This window comes from Chionomys nivalis, chromosome 15 (assembly GCF_950005125.1).
Source record: "Chionomys nivalis chromosome 15, mChiNiv1.1, whole genome shotgun sequence".
In the NCBI taxonomy this organism is placed as follows: Eukaryota; Metazoa; Chordata; class Mammalia; order Rodentia; family Cricetidae; genus Chionomys; species Chionomys nivalis.
Genome location: NC_080100.1, coordinates 63,486,588 through 63,501,889, shown reverse-complemented (window position 1 = coordinate 63,501,889; position 15,302 = coordinate 63,486,588). Strand labels below are relative to the sequence as shown.

Here is a 15,302-nt window from a genome sequence, read left to right as displayed (position 1 = left end):
CAAAGGAATAGGTTCTAATGCCAGTGAATATATGATCTTGCTAGCAAGTAGAAAACAAAGAGGCAAAGAGCAAAAGCTTGTCTTCCATGTCCTTATATAGGCTTCCAAAAGAAAGCATGGCCCAGATCGAAGGTCTTCCAACCTCAAGAACCTGAGCAAAGGGATGACTTCCTGCTTCAAAGGTCCAGACTATAAGTGGATCCACTCAATTCCTCCCAGGTGTGCCCTCCATTTCTGGATTCCAGCTAATCTGGATATAGTCAACTGACAACCAAGAATAGCCATCACACTACCCCACAATAGAGTTGCCACTATTTCAACAGCGGAGTCATCTTTAATGACCTATCAGTATTTTACAAAAGATCCATAGTTGAATACGACAGTTATTCCCCAAAAGGCTCACATAGTGCTTTCTAGCTCTATGAGGGCTAGTCACCAAGTGGGAAGTTTCTAGCCCAATTTTCATTATTTTTCTGTGATCTATGATCAAAGATTTAGCATCTTTGGCAAAAATTATCTTACCATCGAGTACTGGTAGGCAACCAACAGCAGTGAGCATTGTCTATCCTGTTTTGGGGGAGCATCAGGGACCTCCTGCTATCTATTTTTTAGTTTACAGGTCTCCAGGTAGAAAGGAATGGGGTTCAGGGACATGCACCCAAGAAACAGCATTGAACGAATTTTACCTACACCTGTGCCTGATTTTGATAACAATGTCCTGAGCATTTTGAATGAGACCTTGCAAAAGAGGAGGATACAGCATATCCCTTCTATTCTATACATAGTCAGGGTGAGCACTGTCCTTGGCAAAGAGTAGATGTGAGAGAAATCTGCTTGACAACAGGGTGATGAAAACACACATCTGAGAAACAGGTACAGTAAGATGGAAGAAACTTTTCTATAAAAACAAGATGCTATCTGATGACATTTTAACTTCTGAAATGACAGAATTTAACATTCTACTTAATAAATAAATATTTTTAAATAAAGAGGGAAAGGCAGGAAGGATGAATAAAAAGATGGGAGAAAAAAGGAAGAAGCTCACATCCAAGATTTACTCTTTTTTTGTTTTTTGAGATGAGGTTTCTCTGTAGCTTTGGGGCCTGTCTTGGAACTAGCTCACAGAGATCCACCTGCCTCTGCCTCCTGAGTGTTGGGATTAAAGGAGTGTGCCACCACCTCCTAGCCCCAGATTTACTCTTGAAACATGTCCCTAATGTGTCTACACATGAAAACACACCTCCCACATGCACTCCAGTGTAAGTAGGCCTCTAATCATGTCAATAATTAAATGACACAACTCAAGAAGACAGTTTATGAAAATCAGTATAGGGCCGCATGAGATGGCTCAGTGGTTAAGAGCACGGGATGCTCTTCCAGAGGACCAAGGTTCAAATCCCAGTACCCACAATTCTTCAACTCCAGTTTTAGAGAATCCAACACCCTCTTCTGGACTTTGTAAGCACCAGGCATACAAGTAGTAGACAAACATATATGTAAACAAAACACCCATGCACATAAAATACATGAATTGTTTTTTTAATGAATACAATTTCTACTTGGGCATCTTAGGATACTACCTTCTACAAATGAAGAAAATTGAAGACCTCCCTGAAAGGACATACAGTTTTGGCCAACATCCCCAGCTAAGTCTATAACAACCTCTGTTTCTATACAGGAGAGGCAATGACATAGACATGGTCCAGTTCTGGTACAGCCATATCTGACGGGAATGGCAGAAGTCAGAAAGCCTGCACTGATGTTTGGCAAAGACCCAGCAAAGCTAAGTCACATGATGGCCACCTTACATTCTACCTTATTTTCATCTCCACCTGTTGCATACTTGGGAGACTTTTAATATTTGTACAATTTGGGAATATTGGATTGATAGAACTTTTCCTATGAATCATTAGTGCCTTCTCCCAGGAATGCTATTTTTAAGCTTCCCCAGGACAGTCCTGAGCATCCTATTCCCCCTCCCCCATTTTAGGGAGATATCTTTATCTACTTAAAGGTCTTCCATATACCTTGGAGGTTATGATACACATGAAGAATCTAGAAGTCTCTTTATGAAGATATGAGATATTCTTGAAACATCTGACTCTATACTTACTCAGAGGAACAAGATAATCAAAACAAAGTAAACCTTAAAAGGTCAACAAGATTTGGTGGGCTAGAGGAGGTGGCCACAGTTAAGATTACAAGTCTCTTCCCAATATACACCCAGGCAATTTCTTGGCATATACAGTAACAAAGTTAGATTGGCTGGTTACCTCTGTCCTACACAGAAACTTATACTGATGGACAAAGAATGATGTAGAAAGATGGTAAAAGTGTTCTATAAAGATATAAAATATAAAAATTGTATTTTGCCAGAATTTTATTAATATTTACAATGACTTTGACCTGAGGATATTTCTTGGTCCCTCTGGCCATTAGTAGTGAATAATACACAGCTTGGTGCTGTAAGAATTCCTACAATCAGTAGCCTTTAAGTTACCTGCCCAATTGGGCTTGGCCTTTTATACTATAAATGCTGATATAACGTGTGCGTCCCCTCTCTTTTCTGGCTGCCAGATTCTGTTGCTGTTCCCTGTTCAAGCAGAGGACTGCAATATGTGAGTCTACCCCAAAATAAATAACCCTTTATTATACTCAATTCTGAGCTAGTGTGGGATTTCTTTTTATCGTCTGTCTTCATCTGACGGCCAACATGGGACCGAACTCCACATCTACAAGTGGACCAGTCTAAAAGGCCTAAACAATCCACAGACCAGAAAGTCTCCCACCCTGCCTGTTTGGCTTGCTTTAAGCTACTAAGTGATTTTTTGTAAAACCCCCACCACAGCAGAGCTAAGTGCATGCCACGACTTGGAAAGTTCCCAAGCTCGCCAATCTTGTCCCTATGCCACAAAGCAGCCTTAAATGCTTAGGACAAGATTCAAGAACAAGGAAAACAAATTGAATCATAACCAGGGTTATACAGGACCAGAGAGAACCCTTTAGTGACTTTTTACACAAATAAGCTAAGGCTGTACAAATAGGAGTGACAGACCCAGATGCTAGATGAGTACTTATTGAATCTCTGGCTTTTGAAAATGCCAACTTAGGAGGCAAAAAGATACTTGGGCCTTTAAAGGTTAGATCAGCACTAATGGATGAATGGATTCTGCATACAATGAACATTGAGACATTTGACTATAATACTGAATCTTGGGTAGGAGAAGCAATTTCCAAAGGTATGAGGAGATATCAAAATGCCAAATATTTTAATTGTGGTAGAATAGAACATCTGAGAAGGGACTGTAGAAAAGGAATTCTTAGAAATAATGCCTCCTCTGGGGATGGCAAAAGAAGGAAGTGAAACACATATCCAAAAACAAAAATGGTATGATCTATGTTTTGGAACAACATGAATGTAACCTTACTTACTAAATTCTGTATAAAGAAGCACTCTGGCTGCTAGTTAGTCAGGCTGCAAGATTCTCCCGAGCACCATGTCCTGGCTCACTTCCTTCTCTCACCAGCTCCTTATATCTTCTGCTGGGACCTCTGTCTCCATCAGGGATATGCTTCCCTCTGTCTATCTCTCCTAAAGTGAAACTAATAAGGGTCCTGTGTTTGATTTTTCTCATCACTGCTCTTGAATCTACCCATCTTCAGTCCCTGCCCTCATTGGGACCTGGACTCTGACACAGTCCCAGCTCCATCCCACCACTAGTGCATACAGAGAGTTTCCAAATAAGAAACACATAGCTGAATTCAATTTTCCCCCAAAGTCATGAGATCAAAATTGTGGTTCCTGACTTTTGATTTGTTGCTGCTATTGTTGTTTTTGTTGTTACTTACGCCACTAAGTTTATTATATGGTAATATATAACAGTTATCTATGAAAATAATTATTTTTAATCCATAGAAGTGATTAAGATTTAGTTACTATTAGGAGGTAGGGTTTTCAAGCAGAGTCTTTCTCCTTTTGCATATGTTGTCATGAATATCTGCTTCTATTGTCTACCTGCCCTGTCATTCCTGGTCACATGGAGTCTCTAGGACTCAGTGAGCATCATAAAACCAACTACAGTGAAACAGTCTACCTGCTTTCAGCTAAATCACTGACAAAAGGTCATTAATTATAGATACAGAAACAAAGCATAAGTCTTCTAGTATTGACAATCCAAAGGTGAGCACTTCAAGACTGAAGAAAACACTCTGTCCTAAAATGTTATCCTGGGACACAGAATCTCAGCATTGTTCCTCATCTTGTCCATGGGCTGTCTTTGCATGAGACCAACATTCACTGCACCTGTTACACATGAAAAGACACAAGTAAGCAGAAATATGGTTTTTTTGTTTTTGTTTGGGTTTTGTTGTTTTGTTTTTGCCTTGTTTTTCAAGACAGGGTTTCTCTGTGTCACCCTGGCTGTCCTAAAACTCAATCTATAGACTAGGCTGGCCTTGAACACAGAGATCCACCTGCCTCTGCCTCCCAAGTGCTGGGATTAAAGATGCACACCAGCACTGCCCAGCTTTATTTATATTTATTTATGTGTATCCTTGTTTTGCCTGCACATATGTCAGATCCCTAGATCCAGAGTTGCAGACAGTTGTAGGTGCTAGGAATTGAACCCACATCCTCTGGAAAAGCAACTTTAGTGCTCTTAACAACAGAGCCGCCTCTCCAACCTCATTTTCTTTGGGGAGGAGGAAAGGGCTTATTTTGTATAGGATAATGGGTAGATTAGTGTGAGCTTACTCACACTAATAATAATAGTGAATAACAGAGTAACTATTTGTGAGCTATTATTTATAGGCAATTTACAGCAATATATTTTTGTATATTGATACAAACTTAAAATATATTAAATATGTTTTTATTTCTATCTACAATATTTGTACACCTGGGCAAAGTTATTTTGTCATATTGTATGCATACATGCTTGTACCTCTGCTTAAGAAATTTTGTTTAGGGGGCTGGAAAGATGGCTCAGTGGTAAAGAGCATTGCCTGCTCTTCCAAAGGTCCTGAGTTCAATTCCCAGCAACCACATGGTGGCTCACAACCATCTGTAATGAGGTCTGGTGCCCTCTTCTGGCCTGCAGGCATACATGTAGACAGAATATTGTATATATAATAAATAAATTAATAAATATTAAAAAAAGAAATTTTGCTTATTGACACAATTTTAGGATATATTTATCATATTACATTATGCATTTTTACCTCAGATTATGATACTTACACATTGTTTGCATTTTGAGGTCATTGTCCTTAGTTGTTTGAAGATTGTTTAATATTTTAATATGAAGTCTTAGTTTTTAAGCTATACAGGTATTAAGAATTATAGGTCAATAGTCATCCATGTTTGTCATACTTATAGTTAGAATAATCAGGTTCTTTAGATACATAGAGATTGTATTCTGCATAGATAGATAATCTTCAACCACTTCAAAGGACTATAGAATATGGCATTTAAATAACTTAGGGTTCTGTTGACATGAGACACAGTTGCTCCTGGCAGCACCGATCTATTCCCAAGAAAATGTTGAGCACCAAAGAAACTCCACTTGGAGCTTGTTTTTTTCTGCTGGGGGTGGGTCAAAACTGGCCTTTGGACAAGGAACTGCATGCCCATACATCAACCACTGACAAAATATGCATGAAATCTAGACAGGAAAGGGAGAAGAAGAAGAAGAAGAAGAAGAAGAAGAAGAAGAAGAAGAAGAAGAAGAAGAAGAAGAAGAAGAAGAAGAAGAAGAAGAAGAAGAAGAAGAAGAAGAAGAAGAAGAAGAAGAAGACTGTCAAATCTTGTCAAAACAGGGTAAGATGGTTTTAATTTTTTTCCTGCCTCTAAAAATGGTCTGTTAGTTATTCTAGGCCTTAGCCAAAGTTGATTGCTCCAACATTACAAAAAAACTTTGACTCATTGAACGCTGCGCCAGCTTTGGGGGAAATCGGTGCGGTGTCCTCGCCAGCACAGCCGGGCCTACACGCGAGCAACCATGTCTAAGGGACATGCAGTCGGTATTGATCTTGGCACCACCTACTCGTGTGTGGGCGTCTTCCAGCACGGGAAGGTGGAGATTATTGCCAATGACCAGGGTAACCAAACCACACCAAGCTATGTGGCTTTTACTGACACGGAACGATTGATTGGGGATGCTGCGGAGAATCAGGTTGCAATGAATCCCACCAACACAGTTTTTGATGCCAAACGTCTGATGGGACGTAGGTTTGATGATGCCGTTGTATAGTCTGACATGAAGCACTGGCCCTTCATGGTGGTGAACGATGCAGGCAGGCCCAAGGTCCAAGTAGAGTACAAAGGAGAGACAAAAAGCTTCTACCCAGAGGAGGTGTCCTCTATGGTTCTTACTAAGATGAAGGAGATCGAAGAAGCTTATCTGGGGAAGACGGTTACCAATGCTGTGGTCACAGTGCCAGCCTACTTCAATGATTCTCAGCGACAGGCAGCAAAAGATGCTGGAACTATTGCTGGCCTCAATGTCCTTCGAATTATCAACGAGCTGACTGCTGCTGCTATTGCCTATGGGCTAGATAAGAAGGTTGGAGCTGAAAGGAATGTGCTGATCTGGGAGGTGGTACTTTTGATGTGTCCATCCTCACAATTGAGGATGGAATTTTTGAAGTCAAATCAACAACTGGAGACACCCACTTGGGTGGAAAAGACTTTGACAACAGGATGGTCAACCATTTCATTGCTGAGTTTAAACGAAAGCACAAGAAGGACATCAGTGAGAACAAGAGAGCTGTCAGGCGTCTGCGTACTGCCTGTGAACGGGCGAAGCGCACCCTCTCCTCCAGCACCCAGGCCAGTATTGAGATTGATTCTCTCTATGAAGGAATTGACTTCTATACCTCCATTACCCGTGCTCGATTTGAAGAATTAAATGCTGACCTGTTCTGGGGTACTCTGGACCCTGTAGAAAAGGCTCTTTGAGATGCTAAACTAGATAAGTCTCAAATCCGTGATATTGTCCTGATAGGTGGTTCTACCAGAATCCCCAAGATTCAGAAGCTTCTGCAGGACTTCTTCAATGGAAAAGAGCTGAACAAGAGCATCAACCCTGATGAAGCTGTTGCTTATGGTGCAGCTGTCCAGGCAGCCATTCTATCTGGAGACAAGTCTGAGAATGTTCAGGATTTGCTGCTCTTGGAATATTAAGAGCTGCAAAGGAAAAAGGGCAAGTAACTTATAAAGGTAAACCGATCAGACTTACACCTGGCTTCTCTATGGAAACCATGAAAGCCAGAAGGTCTTGGATAGAGGTACTGCAGAAACTAAGAGACCACGGATGCAAACCCAAACTACTATACCCAGCCAAGTTATCGTTCACTATCAATGGAGAAAACAAGACATTCCAGGATAAGAACAAATTCAAACAATACATAGCCACAAATCCAGCCCTGCAGAAAGTAATAGAAGGAAAATCACAATCCAAGGAATCCAACATTGCTAACACTGCCTACAATGACTCAGGCATCTAGCGACCCTTCACTAGCACAACTCAAAGAAGGGAAACACACAAACTCTACTACCAAAAACAATAAGAATAACTGGAGCAAACAACCACTGGTCATTAATATCACTTAATATAAATGGTCTCAATTCACCTATAAAAAGGCACAGGCTAAGAGATTGGATACAGAAACAGGATCCAACATTCTGCTGTTTGCAAGAAACACATCTCAACCACAAAGACAGGCATCTACTTAGAGTAAAGGTTTGGGAAAAGGTTTTTCAAGCAAATAGTCCTAAAAAAAAAAAGCAGGTGTGGCCATACTAATTTCTAACAAAACGGACTTCAAACTAAAATCAATCAGAAGAGATCGAGATGGACACTTTATACTCATAACAGGAACAATTCATCAGGATGAAGTCTCAATCCTGAATATCTATGCCCCTAATATAAAAGCACCCACATATGTAAAAGAAATATTACTAGAACTTAAGGCAGACATTAAACCACACACACTAGTAGTAGGAGACTTCAACACACCTCTCTCACCAATGGACAGGTCAATCAGACAGAAACCTAATAGAGAATTAAGAGAATTGTTGGAGGTAATGAAGCAAATGGACTTAACAGACATCTATAGAACACTCCACCCAAATAGGAAAGAATATACCTTCTTCTCTGCAGCTCATGGAACCTTCTCGAAAATTGACCACATACTCGGAAACAAAGGAAACCTCCACAGATACAAAAAAATATCAGTGTCCACCTGTGTCTTATCAGATCACCACGGATTAAAGTTAGAAGGCAACAACAATGCTACCCCCAGAAAGCCAACAAACTCATGGAAACTGAACAGTCAACTACTGAACCACACCTGGGTCAAGGAAGAAATTAAGAAAGAAATTAAAGTCTTCCTTGAATTTAATGAAAATAAAGAGACAACATACTCAAACCTATGGGACACGATGAAAGCAGTGCTAAGAGGAAAGTTCATAGCACTAAGTGCCCACTTAAAGAAAACGGAGAAAGCATACATTGGGGACTTAACAGCACACCTGAAAGCTCTAGAAAAAAAGAAGCAGACGTGCCCAGGAGGAGTAGAAGACTGGAAATAATCAAACTGAGGGCGGAAATCAACAAAATAGAAACACAGAAAACAGTCCAAAGAATCAATGAAACAAAAAGTTGGTTCTTGGAGAAAATCAACAAGATCGAGAAACCCCTATCCAAACTAATTAAACGACAGAGAGAGAACACGCAAATAAATAAGATCAAAAATGAAAAGGGGGACATAACCACAGACACAGAAGAAATTCATAGAATCATTAGATCTTACTACAAAAGCCTGTATGCCACAAAACTGGAAAATGCAAAAGAAATGGACATTTTTTTAGATAAGTACCATATACCAAAGCTAAACCAAGAACAGGTGAACGATCTAAATAGACCAGTTAGTCGCGAAGAATTAGAAATGGTTATCAAAAATCTCCCTTCCAAAAAAAGCCCAGGACCAGATGGTTTCAATGCAGAATTCTACCAGACCTTCCAAGAAGAGCTAATACCTATACTCCTTAATGTATTTCACAATATAGAAACAGAAGAGTCATTACCAAATTCCTTTTATGAAGCTACAATTACCCTGATACCAAAACCACACAAAGACCCAACCAAGAAAGAGAATTACAGGCCTATCTCACTCATGAACATTGATGCAAAAATCCTCAATAAAATACTGGCAAACCGAATCCAAGAACACATTAGAAAAATTATTCATTATAATCAAGTAGGCTTCATCCCAGAGATGCAGGGCTGGTTCAACATACGCAAATCTATCAATGTAATCAACCATATAAATAAACTGAAAGAAAACAACCATATGATCATTTCATTAGATGCTGAAAAAGCATTCAACAAAATTCAACACCCCTTTATGATGAAGGTCTTGGAGAGATTAGGGATAAAAGGATCATACCTAAATATAATAAAAGTTATCTACAGCAAGCCGACAGCCAACATTAAATTAAATGGAGAAAAACTCAAAGCCATCCCACTAAAATCAGGAACACGACAAGGATGTCCACTCTCTCCATACCTCTTCATATAGTGCTTGAAGTTCTAGCAATAGCAATAAGACAGCATAAGGGGAACAAGGGGATTCGTATTGGAAAGGAAGAAGTTAAGCTTTCGTTATTTGCAGATGATATGATAGTATACATAAGTGACCCAAAAAACTCTACCAAAGAACTCCTACAGCTGATAAACACCTTTGGGAATGTGGCAGGATACACGAGCAACTCCAAAAAATCAGTTGCCTTCCTATACACAAAGGATAAGGAAGCAGAGAGGGAAATCAGAGAAGCATCACCTTTCACGATAGCCACAAATAGCATAAAATATCTTGGGGTAACTCTAACCAAGGAAGTGAAAGATTTATTTGACAAGAACTTTAAGTCTTTGAAGAAAGAAATCGATGAGGACACCAGAAAATGGAAGGATCTCCCTTGCTCTTGGATTGGGAGGATCAACATAGTAAAAATGGCAATTCTACCAAAAGCAATCTATAGATTCAACGAAATCCCCATCAAAATCCCATCAAAATTCTTCACAGATCTGGAAAAGACAATAATCAACTTTATATGGAAAAACAAAAAACCCAGGATAGCCAAAACAATCTTATACAATAAAGGACTGACTGGAGGCATTACCATCCCTGACTTCAAACTCTATTACAGAGCTACAGTATTGAAAACAGCTTGGTATTGGCATAGAAACAGAGAAGTCGACCAATGGAATCGAATAGAAGACCCTAGCTTTAACCCACAAACCTATGAACACCTGATTTTCGATAAAGGAGCTAAAAGTATACAATGGAAAAAAGAGAGCATCTTTAACAAATGGTGCTGGCAAAACTGGATGTCAGCCTGTAGAAGAATGAAAATAGATCCATATCTATCACCATGCTCAAAACTCAAGTCTAAATGGATTAAAGACCTCAATATCCATCCGAACACACTGAACCTGATAGAAGAGAAAGTGGGAAGTACTCTACAACACATGGGCACAGGAGAACACTTCCTACGTACAACCCCAGCAGCACAGACATTAAGGGCATCATTGAATAAATGGGACCTCCTGAGACTGAGAAGCTTCTGTAAAGCAAAGGACACTGTCACTAAGACAAAAAGGCAACCCACTGACTGGGAGAAGATCTTCACCAATCCTGCAACAGACAATGGTCTGATCTCCAAAATATACAGAGAACTCAAGAAAGTAGACCATAAAGGGTTAATCGACCCAATTAAAAAATGGGGCACTGCGCTGAACAGAGAATTCTCAACAGAAGAAGTTCGAATGGCCAAAAGACATTTAAGGTCATGCTCAACTTCCTTAGCAATCAGGGAAATGCAAATCAAGACAACTTTAAGATACCATCTTACACCTGTCAGAATGGCTAAAATAAAAAACACCAATGATAGCCTTTGCTGGAGAGGTTGTGGAGAAAGGGGTACACTCATCCATTGCTGGTGGGAATGCAAACTTGTGCAACCACTTTGGAAAACAGTATGGCGGTTTCTCAGGAATTTCGGGATCCACCTACCCCTGGACTCAGCAATACCACTCTTGGGAATATACCCAAGAAATGCCCTATCATACAACAAAAGTATATGCTCAACTATGTTCATAGCAGCATTGTTTGTAATAGCCAGAACCTGGAAACAACCTAGATGCCCTTCAATGGAAGAATGGATGAAGAAAGTATGGAATATATACATATTAGAGTATTACTCAGCAGTAAAAAACAATGACTTCCTGAATTTTGCAGGCAAATGGACGGAAATAGAAAACACTATCCTGCCGGGTGGTGGTGGCGCACGCTTTTAATCCCAGCACTCGGGAGGCAGAGGCAGGCGGATCTCTGTGAGTTCGAGACCAGCCTGGTCTACAAGAGCTAGTTCCAGGACAGGCTCCAAAACCACAGAGAAACCCTGTTTTGAAAAAAAAAAAAAACAAAAAAAAACAAAAAAAAAAAAAAAAAAAAAAAACCACTATCCTGAGTGAGGTGAGCCAGACCCAAAAAGAGGAACATGGGATGTACTCACTCATATTTGGTTTCTAGCCATGAATAGGGGACGTTGAGCCTATTATGCGTGATCCTAGAGAAGCTAATTAAGAAGGAGAACCCAAAGAAAAACATTTAGGCGATGAAAGGAGACAGAGACAAAGACCCACACTGGAGCACCGGACTGAAATCTCAAGGTCCAAATCAAGAGCAGGAGACAGAGCACGAGCAAGGAACTCAGGACCGTGAGGGGTGCACCCACACACTGAGACAATGGAGATGTTCTATCAGGAACTCACCAAGGCCAGCTGGCCTGGGTCTGAAAAAGCATGGGATAAAACCGGACTTGCTGAACATAATAGACAATGAGGACTACTGAGAACTCAAGAACAATGGCAATGGGTTTTTGATCCTACTGCACGTACTGGCTTTGTGGGAGCCTAGGCAGTTCGGATGCTCACCTTACTAGACCTGGATGGAGCTGGGTGGTCCTTGGACTTCCCACAGGGCAGGGAACCCGGATTACTCTTAGGGATGATGAGGGAGGGGGACTTGATGGGGGAGGGGAAGGGAAATGGTGGGTGGTGGCGGGGAGAAGGCAGAAATCTTTAATAAATAAATAAATAAATATAAAATAAAATAAAATAAGGTATACTATTCATATAAAAAAAAAAACTTTGAGTGACTCTCCAGGCAGCGAGATGTCTCTGTCAATTCTAAAGCTTTATAAGTCGTTTACAATACACTTCTTGTTAACTTAGGTAATATTTTTTAAAGATTTATTTATTTATTACGTATACAGTATTCTCAGTATTCTGTTTGCATGGATGCCTGCAGGACAGAAGAGGGCACCAGATCTCATTACTGATGCTTGTGAGCCACCATGTGGTTGCTGGGAATTGAACTTAGGACCTTTGGAAGAGCAAGCAGTGCTCTTAACTGCTGAGACATCCTTCCAGCCCTAACTTAGGTAATATTATATCCTTCTGAAGTCTTTAATAGAACTTAAAAATAGTTATAGTTAGTTTTCCTTAGTTACAATAAAAATAAAATAAATATAAAAAAATAAATAAAAAAGTCTTTCTGTACATATGTTGCTTTTATTGGTTAATAAAGAAGCTGCTTTTCGCCAATCACTTAACAGAACATAGCCATGCTAGAAGAGATATAGAAAGAGAGAGTAGGTGGAGTCAGTGAGATGGCATGGAGCCAGAGGGAAAGATGCGAGCTGTCAGCTGGACATTTGCTGGTAGGCCACAAGCCCCATAGTAAAATCTAAACAATAAAAATGGGTTAACCAAAAATACAGGAGCTAGCTTGCAATATGCTTATGTGATTGGCCAAGCAGTAATTTAAATAATATAGTTTCTGTGTCGTTATTTTCGGGAGTCCATGTGGTCAGGAAACTATTTGACTTTCACTTCTACAATATTGTTCATCACCAAAGGAAGTCAAGACAGGAGCTTTTTTCTTTATAAAATAGAATCGATAACTTCTACCCACTGTTTGTCACTTTAACACATTGGCCTGGCATGAGGGTCACTACTTGGCTACCAGATTAGGAAATGCCGTCTCCAGATGAGCAGATATGTGCCAACTTTGATATACAGACAGCCCAATGATCTCAACATTTCTGTGTTCACACCCTTGCATGCTCCATCTATCAGTCTAACTTTTTTTTTTTTTTTTTTTTTTTGGTTTTTCGAGACAGGGTTTCTCTGTAGCTTTTCGTTCCTGTCCTGGAACTAGCTCTTGTAGACCAGGCTGGCCTCAAACTCACAGAGATCCTCCTGCTTCTGCCTCCCGAGTGCTGGGACTAAAGGTCTATCAGTCGAACTTTAATGCTCATTTTTCTCTGCTCTGATTTATGACCTCAAAATGGAAAGGGGAGCAGGCCGGGTGGTGGTGGCGCACGCCTTTAATCCCAGCACTCGGGAGGCAGAGGCAGGCGGATCTCTGGGAGTTCGAGGCCAGCCTGGTCTACAAGAGCTAGTTCCGGGACAGGCACCAAAGCTACAGAGAAACCCTGTCTCGAAAAAAAAATGGAAAGAGGTAGAGAAGGATACTCTGAGCACAAATAAGATACACACCAGTAAACTGTGAGGTTGGTATTGGACCTTCAGAATCATCTGAAATTAGAGCCTGGGCAAAGATGTGTCTCAAGTAATGAACAGCCTGCCACTGCCAGTATCCAGAGGATCAGTGAGTGTACTTCAGAGGCCACAGATCCAAGGATGTGTAGCACCTATCGTGCAAATATTTAGTGAACAAAATATGAACAAATGATATGGGCCAGTCTTCCAAATTCTGTCATTCTCCCAACGGTTCATTTAAAAGAACATTTTGTATAGCCTTTGATATTTCTGAAGTTTGTTATTTTCAGTAATGATATTGCTACTGTAGGAAGTTTCCAACCATCCAGATTGTCCTTCTCCATGGAGTCACCTTAATTATCTTATCATTGCTTCATGCACCAACCTACATGAGGAAGTTTCATTCCTACATGACAGTTGGGGAGACTAAGGCTCACCCTGCTTAAGCAATAGCTGCAAATTCACACCACTCAACAATGAATACAATCAGGATTTAACCTAAATCTGCCTCTCAAGTCAAACTTACTCAATATACGAGTTCAAAGAACAAAATGACTGCTTATCTTTCAGAGACTAAATATCAGATGAACAATAATTTTCAAATGAGACATAAACCTAAATGAACTCAAAATATGTTTTCTTTGCTTGACCCAAAGAATTCTTCCTTAGCTGGTTCTCAAGAAAGAGTCCTCATGGCTATATCAGAACAGAATTATATTCTTCTGAGCCTTAGCCTTAAAAACAAAAGCTACCAAGGGAAAACGACAGTGACCATGTTAGAAGAGCAGCAGGTAGCAGCTAAACTTTGGGAGTTCCATCCACCAGGAAGCAAGGCACTGATGGGAGACTCTCAGATAGGTACAGCCCAAATGGCTTTGACTCCACAATGTCTCTTGCTACTACCATGCATTTACATGTTTGCTGCTGCCATTTTTCTCTTTTGTCTGGCAGGGAGTGAATGAATGTAGGGAAATCTCCACTGCCTATAATGTAGTATGATTATGTCATGTAAATATCCTGTTCTAATGGTCATTTTTATCTGTGGATTATTATGAAGATGGTTTCTTTTTAAGCTGTACTGTTTAATTAAAGGAATGATTTTGTATAATAATAGTGTTAGCTTGAATAGAACTTTGGTGATTTAAGGTTTTTAACGAATGTAAAGATTAAGATAGAGGTTAGTTAGTTTAGTGGGAAAGTTAATATAAGTAAAGGTAGGATGTAGCCTAGCCCCAGCCCCAGATAAAGCAGGGACTACAGAGGTTAAAACAGTACCAAGGAAGTGTCACACAGGTAGGGCTTACGAGTTTCTCATGAGCCTTATAGACGATGGCTTAAGTTAATGCTTAAAGGAAAAGAATTGAGTCCCAGAAGCTAGGGTAGCTCAAGTCCTTTTCATCTTAGTGTTGGGAAATGTGTTTGTGGGTTTCAGTGGGCATCATAACTAGTGACTTAAGGTTAGGCTAAAATGTTTCTGCTAATGGATTTGAGGTAGAAAATCTGGTGGAAAAATTTAGAGTTTAAAAATGCACATTTTAATAGTTGAGCAAGGGACTTATTGAGATCAGGAAACAAAAGCAATGGCAGGCATACTTTTGCTGAAATGCCTCTCTTGGTAGGATGGGTTGGTGAACAAAAGTGATGATCAATTTCTGCCATCAGCTTCCTTAT

At 40.0% G+C, this 15,302-nt stretch overlaps 1 pseudogene; it reads left to right on the top strand.

Annotated features, from left to right (window-relative positions):
• The first annotated feature begins 5,939 nt into the window (after positions 1 to 5,939).
• On the top strand, positions 5,940 to 7,183 carry LOC130887217 (heat shock cognate 71 kDa protein-like; annotated as a pseudogene).
• The last annotated feature ends 8,119 nt before the right edge of the window (positions 7,184 to 15,302 follow it).